The 12,691-nt window shown below is 48.0% G+C and overlaps 1 protein-coding gene across 1 annotated transcript in view; it reads left to right on the top strand.

Moving 5' to 3' along the window:
* LOC135901675 (multidrug resistance-associated protein 1-like) overlaps positions 1-12,691 on the top strand; it is a 140,517-nt gene that overhangs the window by 83,333 nt on the left and 44,493 nt on the right. The gene's annotated exons all lie outside the window — the stretch shown is intronic.

The raw sequence follows: 12,691 nt of genomic DNA, 5'->3' as shown, positions 1-12,691 counted from the left end.
CATGCGCACACATTGCACCCGCACGAACTCGGCAGGCCACCGACTAAGTAAAGCGCGAAGGGCGCACAGCGTACATTCCGACACATGTCCCAAACGGCAAACAATCGTACTACCTAAAGCATACTCGACTCACGTATGCAGTATCCACAAGCGAGTTATGCAGCGTACATGCTACATCCATTCGCCAAGTAGTAAAATTGATAACAAGCACAAAGCTACAAGGGACTCAATACATTAATACCATTTGAATCGTCAAATAAAATAGAATTGGGCCGTTTCATATATTGGACACAATATATGGACACGCGTGGTACCCCGTAAGACCATGAAATACCGCTCACGTGGATAAAGGGGGCGAAAACACAATCGAGAACCTGAAGCGTAAACGACAAAAGCACGGTGTATATGGTGCACGCAAAATTCTGTCAGTGCGCTGTAGCGCGAGGGAAGAAAATAGGGCGAGCACTTGACCTCACCTTTTGGGATACCGTACTAGTACAGAAACATTAAAAAAAAAAGCCTGTTTGAACCAGTTATATTGTCTGCAACACTCTTGCTAAACGGGAGACTAAAATACCACGATGACGGCTCTATTGCGGAGATTGGCAAGGTGCGCACAGAGAGCAATTTTGCCATCTTTCTTCGTATTCTGCAAAATGCTTTCTTGTTAGGATCACGCATAGCGGCCGATCCCGACGCTAGGGACACACAGGCACGATTTCTTCCCTCTAACTTTCGTCCTTATACTGCCCTTAACGCCTGCATTACAGCGTCAGTGAAAAGGCGCCTCAAATACCATGACAATGAACTTGGAGAACTGATTAGTGCCCTCCACTCGGCGCCCTGCAAGTGAAAACACTACTGATTTACAAATTAAAACTACACAGACAGATCGCACAACCCAAACTAGTCACAGAATGTCGTTTTCTTGACGGCAAAACACTGCAACACTTACATGACAAAGGGCAGCGGCAGCACATTCAGAACAGCCGCAAACATACCACAGCGCAATGCAAGTGCGATAGCGCTATTATGCCCGGCTCACAGATCGCACAACCCAAACTAATCACAGAATGTCGTTTTCTTGACAGCAAAACACTGCAACACTTACATGACAAAAGGCAGCGGCAGCACATTCAGAAGAGTCGCAAACAGACTATAGTGCCATGCGAGTGCGATAACGTAACTATGCCAGGCTTCACGAATAACATGGCCGCCTTGGTCAGATAACAATTGAAAACACTACTGATTTCCGAATTAAAACCACACAAACAATTTCGCACAACCCAAATTAATCACTGAATACCGTTTTCGTGACAGCAAAACACTGCAACACTTACATAGCAAAGGGCAGCGGCAGCACATTCAGAACAGCCGCAAACACACCACAGCGCAATGCGGGTGCGGTGACGCGACGACGCGACTATGCCCGGCTCGCCCGGCTGCCCGGCATCACGAATCACGTGGCCACCTTGGTCACATGATAACTAAAGAGATAGAGCGAGTCATATGAAGTCGTTTTCAAAACGTATTCACCCCTCGTTTTTAAGCTGCCTGGCTTCCAACGTTATGAAAACGTATTCACCCCTCGTTTTTAAGCTATCTTGTTTGGAACGTCTTTGATGCGTCGATTTTGGTCAAAAATCCGTTTCAGACGTTGAATCCCTTAATACGACGTTTTCAAGACTTTGTGTGCTACCTGGGATGCACAACTTCGGCGAGCCCCATCCAGCCCTGGTTCTAGCTTTGGTGTTCCCGTTGCCGCTTTGGTGCCCTAGAGGCGCCGTCAATAATATGAAATAATGACAAGTTGTTACAACTAGTAAATAAAATTTATTGAAGAAATACAATCGCGCCGAGGCGCCAACTTCTAAAGCAGCGCTAGCGCGCGAGTATTATGAAACGCCAACGAGGAATTTACTGGCCCACGTACGACTCTACGATCAAAGTGCATGTTAAACATCCCCAGGCGAGCTAGATAAGGTTATCCGGAGCCATCCACTACAACCTCCTAGCTTTAGTCGCTTCGGAACGTTAAAAACGTTAATCACCAAAAACCGAATCAATACATGCGGGCGTACATTCGAAGCTAAAAGACTGCATCGTAAGTCATAGTGAGCCTTGCAAAAGCGTCGAGAATGTGCTAACTTCTGGTGGAGCTCAAAACACACCCTGAATAAAGTCGCTTTTATGTCACAGGCCAGCTGCAGATGCGTGCATTTCACCGCAAGACGAAACTACATGAAACAAAGAGAGCACATTCGAAAAAAAAAGTCAAACAACGCGCTAAAAACCACGCAGAACATGAACACACACTTTTTCGAAGCGGAAGGCGTGAACTAGGCTCAAATAAGAGGTTGTGAGTAGCCGTGGCCCCTACTTCACTAAGCCGTGCGTTCTTTGCCACTTCCTCGAAGTCAGCCCGCCCGATCCTGAGACTCCACACTTCTTTTTGCGTTGCGCCCGCCGGACGGCAAAGCAAAAAGATTTTTGCCCTCGCTGTGTCTGTTGCGGCAATTGAAGGCGCCGGCCCGGCACATTCCATTACGCTAACGCACTCCGTCAGTCCTCCTGCCGTACTTTCGTCACGCAGGCCCAACAATGGAGGTCGGCGCGCGCTGGAAAGAATATACAAAAGCGCGGCGCCTGCTCCGCGCTGGAAAGAAAAAAATATACAAAAGCGCGGCGCCTGCTTCCACGTGACATATTGGCCAATGGGGGAGCGGAGGAGGCTGGGGAGACAGGAAGCGTGGAGGAGGACGCGCCAGGGTGAGCGGGGTGGCGGAAAGATCTAAGAATGGCGCTACTTTTGAAAAATTGAGGGGCTTTACCGTCAACACAATCCAACCTTATGCAAGGTGGCGATACGATACCGTCGTCACATCGGTCACATCACCAAGCGTGTGGCGAAGGCTGCCGTGGCTGCATGGCGCTGTGGCTGTCGTGTTAAAGGGACACTAAAGGTTACTGTGAAGTCAAGTTAAGTGATAAATCAATGCACTAGAACGTCTAAGGCGTCAATATAATCGCGAACAGAGCTTTAGTAAACGAGAAGTTGACGTAAATGCACGACACGATTTGAGACCCCCCAGCGACATTCCGGTACTAGCCCGATGACGAAGGCACTCCTCATAATTTGTCACTAGTACTCAACTACACGTATTAAAAATTATTTCATTAGGTTATAAGACGGAAGAAAATGCTACTTGTCTACTTCTGTTCGATTCTAAGAAAAAATAACATTTGGACGTTACCCTTCAGTAGTATGGGGGGTCGAAAGATTTCGTTTTCGCTCGACTCTGTGCTGCACGCGCTTTGGAGTTTCAGTTGTTTCGTTATCGCGTAGTGCTGCGCTGGTTCTGCTGGCTCGCGAAACTTGCATTTGGAACAAGCAGCGAGAATGCCACGTCCATGTGATGTCGTGGGATGCGCGAACGGTCCGCGGAACTTGACCAAGGGCAGTTACAGCGGCGAATCCAACGTTACTTATCACTGTGTGCAACGAGTGATCGTCTCCTTTCGAAGTGGTTAAGTGCCGTACCTTTGCCACAGCGCTTTGGCAAAGAGCCGAAAAATCGCATAATGTGCTCGCTGCACTTTCGTCCAGAGGTTCACGAGTTCAACGCCTACTTACTGAAGTCGTCTGGAGTGCCTTTCAAAGCAATGCATTCCCGTAGCGCTGTTCTGTTGGTGTTGCCTGCGTTCTCCGGAGCGCAAGAACAATAGTGCGCCATTTGGTTTTCACGAAGGAAAAGCTACAAATGTGCGAATATGTACAGCCATGACATACAGTTGCCGTCGTACGCAACGACGCTGGCAGCACGAGCCCTCAGCAGCAGGTCGCGTTCGTCAGTGCTTAAATCGCTGAAGTCGAGTCCAGCATCGCGAGCCAATGTGTCGTTGTCAGGGTCGTCTATTGCAATGAGCGTCAAAGTTGGCGTCATAAAATAAAGAACCAGCTTATCGTCGCGCGCTTTCCTTGCGCTAGCCACCATAGTTCCGCTTTCGCGCTGCTGTCGGCTCTGTCTAGGCTCTGTTCCTGGCCGCGCGTTTGCGTTTTGCGCAGAAAAGCCGTAGCGCCGTCTGCGGGCGCCGTTTTACTCACCAACGGCGCAACGTCACCATGAGACCATGACGTCACCACTCCTCGATCGGAGGGCGGGCGATTTTACCTTGGCTAGAGGTACGCGGACGCTTCAGAACGCATTATCTCTTAAAATAAGTCTCTTCTTCGCATGAGAGAAGCGTTTCGAGGTTTCTGTAATGCTATTTCAAGACCACGTTGACTTAATGTTAACGTTGAGTGTCTCTTTAAAGCGGGCTGTTCAAGTTACAAATTTGTGCTCGTTTGCGCAGTCGTGTGTTTCTCACTGTTTTCTGTTGCTGTCCATTGTGAAGCAAGTATTGTCCTTTGTTGTCGTACTTCGCACTGCGTGCGCAGCGATTTGTTTGTATGATTTTCATTTGGAGTGCAGCTGAGCCCGCTGAGCTTTGGCATAGTTCCGAATTTGTGCTCGTGTGGGCAGTCGTGTGTTTCTCACTGTGTTAGTTCGCACTGTTCTTTGTCAAATAAGTATTGTGCTTTGTTGTGTTACTTTGCACTGCATGCGCAGCGATTTGTTTGTATGGTTTTAATTTGTAGAGCAGCTGACTTTTTCATTCGAGAGCGCCAAGTGGAGAGCGCTAATTTGCTCTTCAAGCTCATTGTCATGTCCCTATGGCTAAGTGAGGCGCCTTTTCAGTGACGTTGTAATTAAGGCGTTAAGAGCAGTATCAATATTAAAGTTAGAGACAGTGTTGATTTTGGGTGCCTGGCATCTGGATCGGCCGTCACGCGTGAAACTAGCAATTTTTGCAGGATGCGAAGAAAGGCGGGAATGCCGTGTCTGCGCACATTGCCAGTATCCTCTAGAAGGCAGCCATTGTGGCATTTGTCTTGCGTTTAACAAGAATGTTGGAGACAAGAGAACTGCAAACGGTCTCTTTGTTGATGTTCACCACGAGTACGGTAGCGCAAGACAAGAGCTGAATTGCCCTTCGCATTTCCGTGCCCTGGCCTACAGCGCACTCGTAGAATATTACGTGAACAACACCGTGCTTTTATCGCTTGCGATTCAGCTTCGATTGTGTTTTGGCCCCTTTTATGCCACGTGACTGGTATTTCATGGTCTTAAAAGAGGAATTTTGTGTCCAGTATGAGACAACCGAATTCGATTTTCTTCGGCGCCTCAGAATTCTGGCAATATCTTTCGCTGCTTCTAGCTTTGTCCTTGTTAGTTTCCGTATTTCGCGATCAGATACCGCATATAGTATGTATAACTCACCAGAGGATACCGCATTCGGGAGTCGTGAATCCCCTTGGCGTAAAATATCCTGTTACTCCAGGTAGTCATTATCTTTAGCTGTATGTGACTAGTGGCGGTCTCCACGCTGCGTGGCTTCGAACTATAGGCAGACGCCGGGTTCGTGCGTGTGCCATGTGTACGCACGGAGTTTCGAAAGCGCTCGCGCGGTTTTTTCGATTTGTGCGCTGTTCGTGCACTTCGTGCAACAGGGCATCCGCTGTTCCTGGTCCTTGTGCAACAGTTCCCAAGCGTACGTCAGACGGAGGAACTTCTTAGGCACTTAGAGATGTCCGTTCATTAACTATGTTGCCGGGTAAAGGTACATAGCACTTGCTGCTTAGAGTTCATGTAATATTGCCATGTAATGCCGCAGAGTGCTTTCCTCATTGCTGTTACGAGCATTCTCGTTAGTGCGCTTGTTTCTGGCTTGGAGAGCGTGCTCTGCCTTCTGTCGTCAATCGGTGCAGGCATACGTGGCAAGCAACTGTCTTCGGAATTCTTCCCATGAAGATAGAGCCGCTTCATGATTCACGTACCATGTCCTCGCTGACTCTTCTAACGCGAAGCACACGTTGCGAAGCTTCCTCGCCTTGTCCCAGCCGTTGAAATATGCGACTCGCTCGAAGTGTTCTTACCAGCCTTCCACATCTTCGGAACGTATCGCCATGGAAGTACTCGAGCGTGCGTGGTGGGTACACGATGAGCTGAGACGATGCCACCGGGCTGGTCATGGTTGCACCGTCGCTGGTAACTGTTGCCCGCACTGCTGCAGCAACACAGTCCGAACTCGGCCGGGTCTCCTCCGAGGAAGCAGCTTGTGCGCCGGTGTACTGTGTGGGGATTTGGGGAATTCGACGCGCCATTGCGCGGGCGCATTTCACCTTGTTCTGCAATCCTTAAACCACATCGTCCTCGCTCCAAATCAGTCTTTAGCGGTGGCGCTCCACTCGTGGTGGTTCGCGGTGAGGACGGAGCTAGTGACGTCAGGCAGCGGCCCCTGGTGGCTACTGCCGTGACGGTAGTGTCTTTCTCCTTCCTCTCGTCCGCCGACACCTTTGTGACTAGGACTGAGCTCACGCACGGCGCCTTTGCCCGTGCGTGGAGGGCGTACCTCGTGTTGATCTTATCCCAACGGTAAGCCGAAGAACGGGTGCCTAGTGCTCGCGCGAGGTCGCACCACGCCGAGCCGCACTGCCCGAGCTGTCGCGAGTTGGCCCATTGGTTATCGCGAGAGCAAGTAGCATAGCCGCCGGGACTTTTCATAGCGGCGTGTCCCAGCTTGAGCTTGTGCTCTCGCAGCGACCTGCTACAGGCGCCCCTGACTGTATTTTTCGCCCCTTTTTGCGGGACCACTTTGGTTCCCCGCCGTCCGGGACTGGGCGTTTGTGCAGTGTCGGGTGCCGTTGGAGACAATAAACGGTTTCCGTCAACTTAGGGCAATACCGTTTTTTTGCGTGCGTCGCTCGGTAGCCCCTTGTGGCCTGAGCTTGCGCGCGCCGCGGCGCTAGAGGCTGACGGCTGACGCGGCCCTGTGGCTCGCTAAGCTCGAACCCACGGTGGTCGGTACTCCTGTGAGACCTTTAAGACCCCACAACTGGAGTCAGTTCTCTGGATTCAAATCGCTGAGGGTCGGTGCTCCGCTCTTACGAACTGGAGACTCAAAATCAAACCCCGCACCTCCACCAGAAATGTAGCACTCTTCGATGAAGCACACTAAACAAACTGGTCTATTGTGGGCCAACATGTGCACGGAAACTTAAGCCTAAAGCACCTTCACGCAATTTGCAAACAGAGTTAACAGGAGCCTATCAACAGAGAACCGCGTCTCCACATCGAAGACACTTTCCCGTGCCCCGTAGAGCCACGCCGTGACTTTTCACTGGACGAGGGTGCTGCCGTGTGCGCGTGCACGAAAGCCATGCGCTGTCTCGCCATCCGCGAGACAGCCGTTTCTGGCGCTCTTCTAATGGCGATGCGATGAGTAATGCCTAGGGGCTTTAGCGACGAGGCGCTTGGAAGGGCACCTTACGAGAGTGCTCGTAACTGGCGCGTGGAGAGCTGTCTGCGGCAACATGGGTTATTTGCACACCAATTTTAGCCTTGTATTGCGGAGTGGACTTGTGCCTAATTGCACATATTGGTCCCTCCTGGAGGTCTTAGTTACAGATGTGATTACAAGACGACAGTGTGCCAATAAATGCAGCAATATCGGTCTAACGCTTGGTAGCTTAGCGTGGTGCTTTGAATGGTAGTAAGCGCATGACAGGTGACATAAAACGTGATATCTTAAGTACATAATGGGCTTTAATTCTTGCTTAATTGCAAAGTGCCAACTGATCGTTCTCATCCAGACCACTGGCACCAACACAGTGGCCCCTAGTGTAAGGGCGGCAGAATACGTGGATATATATCGGGGCATTTCCCCTCATCGGCCTATAAAGGCGTCCTCTGCAAGCAATCAGACTGCTAGCGCAGGAAGAGCGAGTGAACGCAATTTACATTATCATCACATAGTTAAATGCTTCTTATACTTAATGTGGAATCTACAGATTATGTGCCCATTCAATTGAAAGCCTGTTGAAAACAATTTCCGCTATACATTTCTATAGTTAGCATTGTCTATGTTCATTTTTATGATCTGGATACAGTGTTGTAGTTGCATATCTTGTGCTCATGCCACTTTCATAAGTCATAAAATTTAGCATACCTTTCACATTGTAGCTTAAGTGTGCTGCTATATGTTTAATTGGAAGCTGCAAAAATCTGAGTGTGAGGTCTGCCCACTTATCTGGCAAGCACACCGAATGAGAACGCTAATTTCAGTGCTACCAAGTGAAGAGTGAGCGCATACATATGTCAGAGATGGTATGTGGGCCATGTTTTGTATGTGGAAATGTTTTGAATGCAGATTCAGTGGCGAAGTCACTGAATCTGCATTCAAAACATTTCAACTGCCAGCGTAGTGCAAAATGTCACGTCCACTTCGACGAAATGGAGCACCAGTGCAAATATCTGGGCATACCTGTCCAGGGCAGCAAGTGTGTCGACATTAAAAATATTTCAAGTATCACCATGTACGGCAGTGCTTTTGCCAGTGGAACTGTAGATTACAAAGTAGTGTGCTCCGAAGCTTTTCATCAATGGAACTCTGCCTGGACTCTGCGCCAAATATTTTTGGATGTGAAAGTGAGGGTCAATTGGTAAAGCATTGGCTTGGGGCTACATGTGTGAGAGGTTTTTGTCATTCATAGTGTATATATAGCGAAGCTGTTAGCACCAAGTTGGTCGGCATTTTGGGTCTGTGTCCGTTACCGAAAATGTGGGCCCATCGCGGCGGCAGTGCAGGGCCAGAAGCAATGACTCTTACCTCCGTAAGGCAGAGGCTTCAGCACAGTGAAGCGCTCGGTGCATACATTCTTTGGAAGCACGGATGCAACATGTAGAACAGCGCACATTTCAATAAAGAACACGCGCAGAACAAGCATCCGAGCGACCTAATTGATAAGGTGCGCCTGGTAAGAATGCAAAGCACGTGCGCGGGGAATGCCCCACACACGTTTCCCAATAACGATTATACTGCTGCGCAAGCAGCCGCGGCGATGGCAGCTTGCGACGTGGGAAGTGACGTTCACCTTGCGTTTATGGAATAACCAGCCTAGCACCTAATTTTAGTGTTGTTACAGCACCGCTACGGGCGGCGGCGTGCCGTCAAAATTCCCATCATGAAAGCAGAAAAGCAATGCGTATACCCCCAAGCAGCTTCGCTGGACATCCACTTTCGCAGGGCCGGGATGGCGAGCCAATTTCTTTTACTAACTTTGGGAGACTGGAGATGTGTGCAAGGTGTACTAACGTACTCGTGGGTTTGCAAACGATTCATTGCATCCTTATGCCTGTTTTTGCGAGAGTGGTACACATGTGCGTTTTGTACAATGCTGCTTATATAAACGGACTCGTATATATTAGGACCATTGCCCCCTTGGTTACTGAAGCGCAGCTTCATGTGCGTTACAGCTAATCTCCAGGTTCAACAATTCATTGTGGTTTTACGTGCCAAAACCACTATCTGATTATGAGGCACGCCGTAGTGGGGGTCTCCGGAAATTTGAACCACCTGGGATTCCTTAACATGCACCTAAATCTGAGTGCATGGGTGTTTTCGCATTTAGCCCCAATCGAAATGTGGCCGCTGTAGCCGGGAAATTTCCATGTTTATCATCAGCAGCAGCAGCCTATTTTATGTCCACTGTGGGACGATGGCCTCTCCCCGCGATCTCCAATTACCCCTGTCCTGTGCCAGCCGATTCCAATTAACACCAGCAAATTTTCTAATTTCGTCGTACCACCTAGTCTTCTGTGGTCCACTGCTGCACTTCCCTTCTCTTGGTAACCATTCTGTCACCCTAATGGTCCAATGGTTATCTACTCTACGCATTACATGAACTGCAGAGCGCCATTCTTTTTCTCTTCATGTCAATTAGTATGTCGTCTATACCCATTTATTTTGATCCAAATCGCTCTGTCTCCTAAAGTTATGCCTAGCATTCTTCGTTCCATCGCTCTTTTAGCAGTCCTCAACTTGTTCTCAAGCTTCTTTGTCAGTCTCCAAGTCTCTGCTCCATATGTCATCACCGGTGAAATGCACTGATTGTATACCTTCCTTTTCAATGATAACGGTAATCTTCCAGTAAGGAGCTCACGATATCTGCCGTATGCGATCCAACCCAGCTGACCTAGGTAAACGTACTGCTTCGCAGACACTAGAGGCTGACTGGCAATTCTGCATTGTTCCCTTGCCCGGCCATTCATCACCATCCTTACGCTCTCTGTTAAGGTCCTCTAGCATTTGTTGCAACTCGTCTGCAGTGTTCCTAAACAGAACAATGTCATCGGCTAACCGAAGGTTGCTGAGGTATTTGTCGTCGATCCTTACTCCTAAATCCTCCCAGTTTATTAGCTTGAAAAATTGTTCCCTTGCCCGGCTATTCATCACCATCTTACTGCATACTAATCTTCAACCCCATCCTTACGCTCTCTCTGTTAAGGTCCTCTAGCATTTGTTGCAACTCGTCTGCAGTGTTCCTAAACAGAACAATGTCATCGGCTAACCGAAGGTTGCTGAGGTATTTGTCGTCGATCCTTACTGCTAAATCCTCCCAGTTTAATAGCTTGAATATTTCTTCCAAGCACGCAGTGAATAGCATTGGAGATATTGTCTGCTTGTCTGACTCCTTTCTTTATAAGTATCTTCCTACTTGTGTAGAAGTCAGGTGGCTGTGGAATCTCTGTAGATATTTTCCAAGGTATTTACGTATGCGGTGTGTACTCCTTGATTACGTAAGGCCTCTATGACTGCTGCTATCCCTACTGAATGAAATGCTTTTTCGTAATCTATGAAAGCCGTATAGAGAGTCTCATTGTACTCTGCGGATTCCTCGATAACCTGATTAATAACATGGATGTGATCCATGGTAGCTAATCCCTTCCTGAAGCTTGCCTATTCCCTTGGTTGACTAAAGTCCAGTGTTGCCCTTATCTTATTGAAGATTATTTTGGTAAATATTTTATATAATACTGGGAGTAAGCTAATAGGCCTACAATTTTTCATTTCTCTGTCTCCCTTTTGTGGATTACTATCTTTGCATTCTTCCAGTTTTCTGGGGCCCTTGCAGTTGATAAGCATTTCGTATAGAGAGCTGCCAGTTTTTCAAGCAATATGTTTCCTCCTTGTTTGATTAAATCGACTGTTGTTCCATCTCCTGCCGCTTTTCCCATCTTCATGTCATACAAGGCCCATCTGACCTTATCTATAGTTAAAGGAGGAGTTTCTGTATCCTGTTCATTATCGTTCCGAATGAAGTTCTGAGTCCTCGGTACTGTACAGGTCAGTATAGAGTTCTTCCGCTGCATTTAATATACCTTCGAGATTGCTGATATCACCCTGCTTATCTTTCAGTGCATACATCTTAGTTTGTCCTATGTCAAGTTTCCTTCTCACTGATTTCAGGTTGCGTCCATTTTTATGCCTTCCCTAGTCTTTATCGCGTTATAATTTCTAATATCACTTATTTTCGCCTTGTGGATCAGTTTTCACAGTTCCGTGAATTCTATCTTATCTCTCGAGTTGGACACTTTCATTCTTTGTCATTTCCTTATTAGGTCTAATGTTATTTGGGAGAGCTTGCCTACTGGTTGCCTTGGTGCCTTGCCTCCCACTTCATTTGCTGCCTCTGAAGTCAGCCTCGTTACTGTTCTATTCATTAGCTCTATGTCATCATCATCTCTCTGTTGTAAGGCTGCAAATTTGTTTGCAAGTACCAGCTTATACTTGTCTGCTTTTACCCTTACTGCCTCTAAGTTGACCTGTTTCTTCCTGACCAGTTTTATTCTTTCTCTCTTCTAATTAAGGTGAATCCTAGCCCCCACTAACCTATGATCACTGCACTTTACCCTACCTATCACTTCTACATCCTGCACTATGCTGAGATCGACAGAAAGTATGAAATCAATTTCATTCCTTGTTTCACCATTATGGCTTTTCCAGCTCCGCTTTCTGTTGCTACGCTTCCTGAAAAGGTGTTCGTTATTCTCAGCTTATTCCTTTCTTCGAAGTCTACCAGCGCCTCTCCTTTAGCGTTTCTATAATCGGTGCCGTAGTTGCCAATTGCCTGCTCGCCCGCCTGATTTTCCCCCACTTTTGCATTGAAGTCACCCATTACTACCGTATAGTGAGCTTACACTTTCCTCGTCGCTAATTCAACATCTTCATAAAACTGATATACTTCATCGTCGTGGCTGGATGTTGCAGCATAGGCTTGTACTACCTTTAATCTATACTTCTTAAGTTTGATTAAGACTACAGCTACCCTCTCATTAATGCTGTAGAATTCGACAATGTTGCCCGTTTTGTCCTTATGGATTAAGAATCCTACTCCGTATTCGTTCTTATCAGGGAGACCTCTATAGCTAAGGACATGGCTGTCATTCAGCAACGTATAAGCCTCACTTCTTCTAATCTCACTAAGGCCGATGACAACCCAAACAATGTCTGATAGTTCCTCGCACAGTACTGCGAAGCTAGCCTCGCTCGACAGAGTTCGGTAATTAAAGGTTCACTAGGTCAGTTTCCATTGGCGGCCTGTCCGGACCCAGAGATTCTCAGCAACCTCCGCTGCCTTACAGGTCTGACTGCCGCCTTGGACAGGTGCCCCGCAGCTGCTGGCGGCTCAGGGCCATGAGTTAATTGTAGATGTCATTGGAAAGGTTGTGGCCGAATACAGCACCAGGGAGGCAAATTCCTGTTCTGCTGAGGGAGTGTCTTTGTTCAAGCTTAGTGGGCCTTCCTA

This window comes from Dermacentor albipictus, unplaced genomic scaffold, assembly GCF_038994185.2.
Source record: "Dermacentor albipictus isolate Rhodes 1998 colony unplaced genomic scaffold, USDA_Dalb.pri_finalv2 scaffold_16, whole genome shotgun sequence".
Lineage (NCBI taxonomy): Eukaryota > Metazoa > Arthropoda > Arachnida > Ixodida > Ixodidae > Dermacentor > Dermacentor albipictus.
This window is presented reverse-complemented; position numbering and strand designations above follow the sequence as displayed.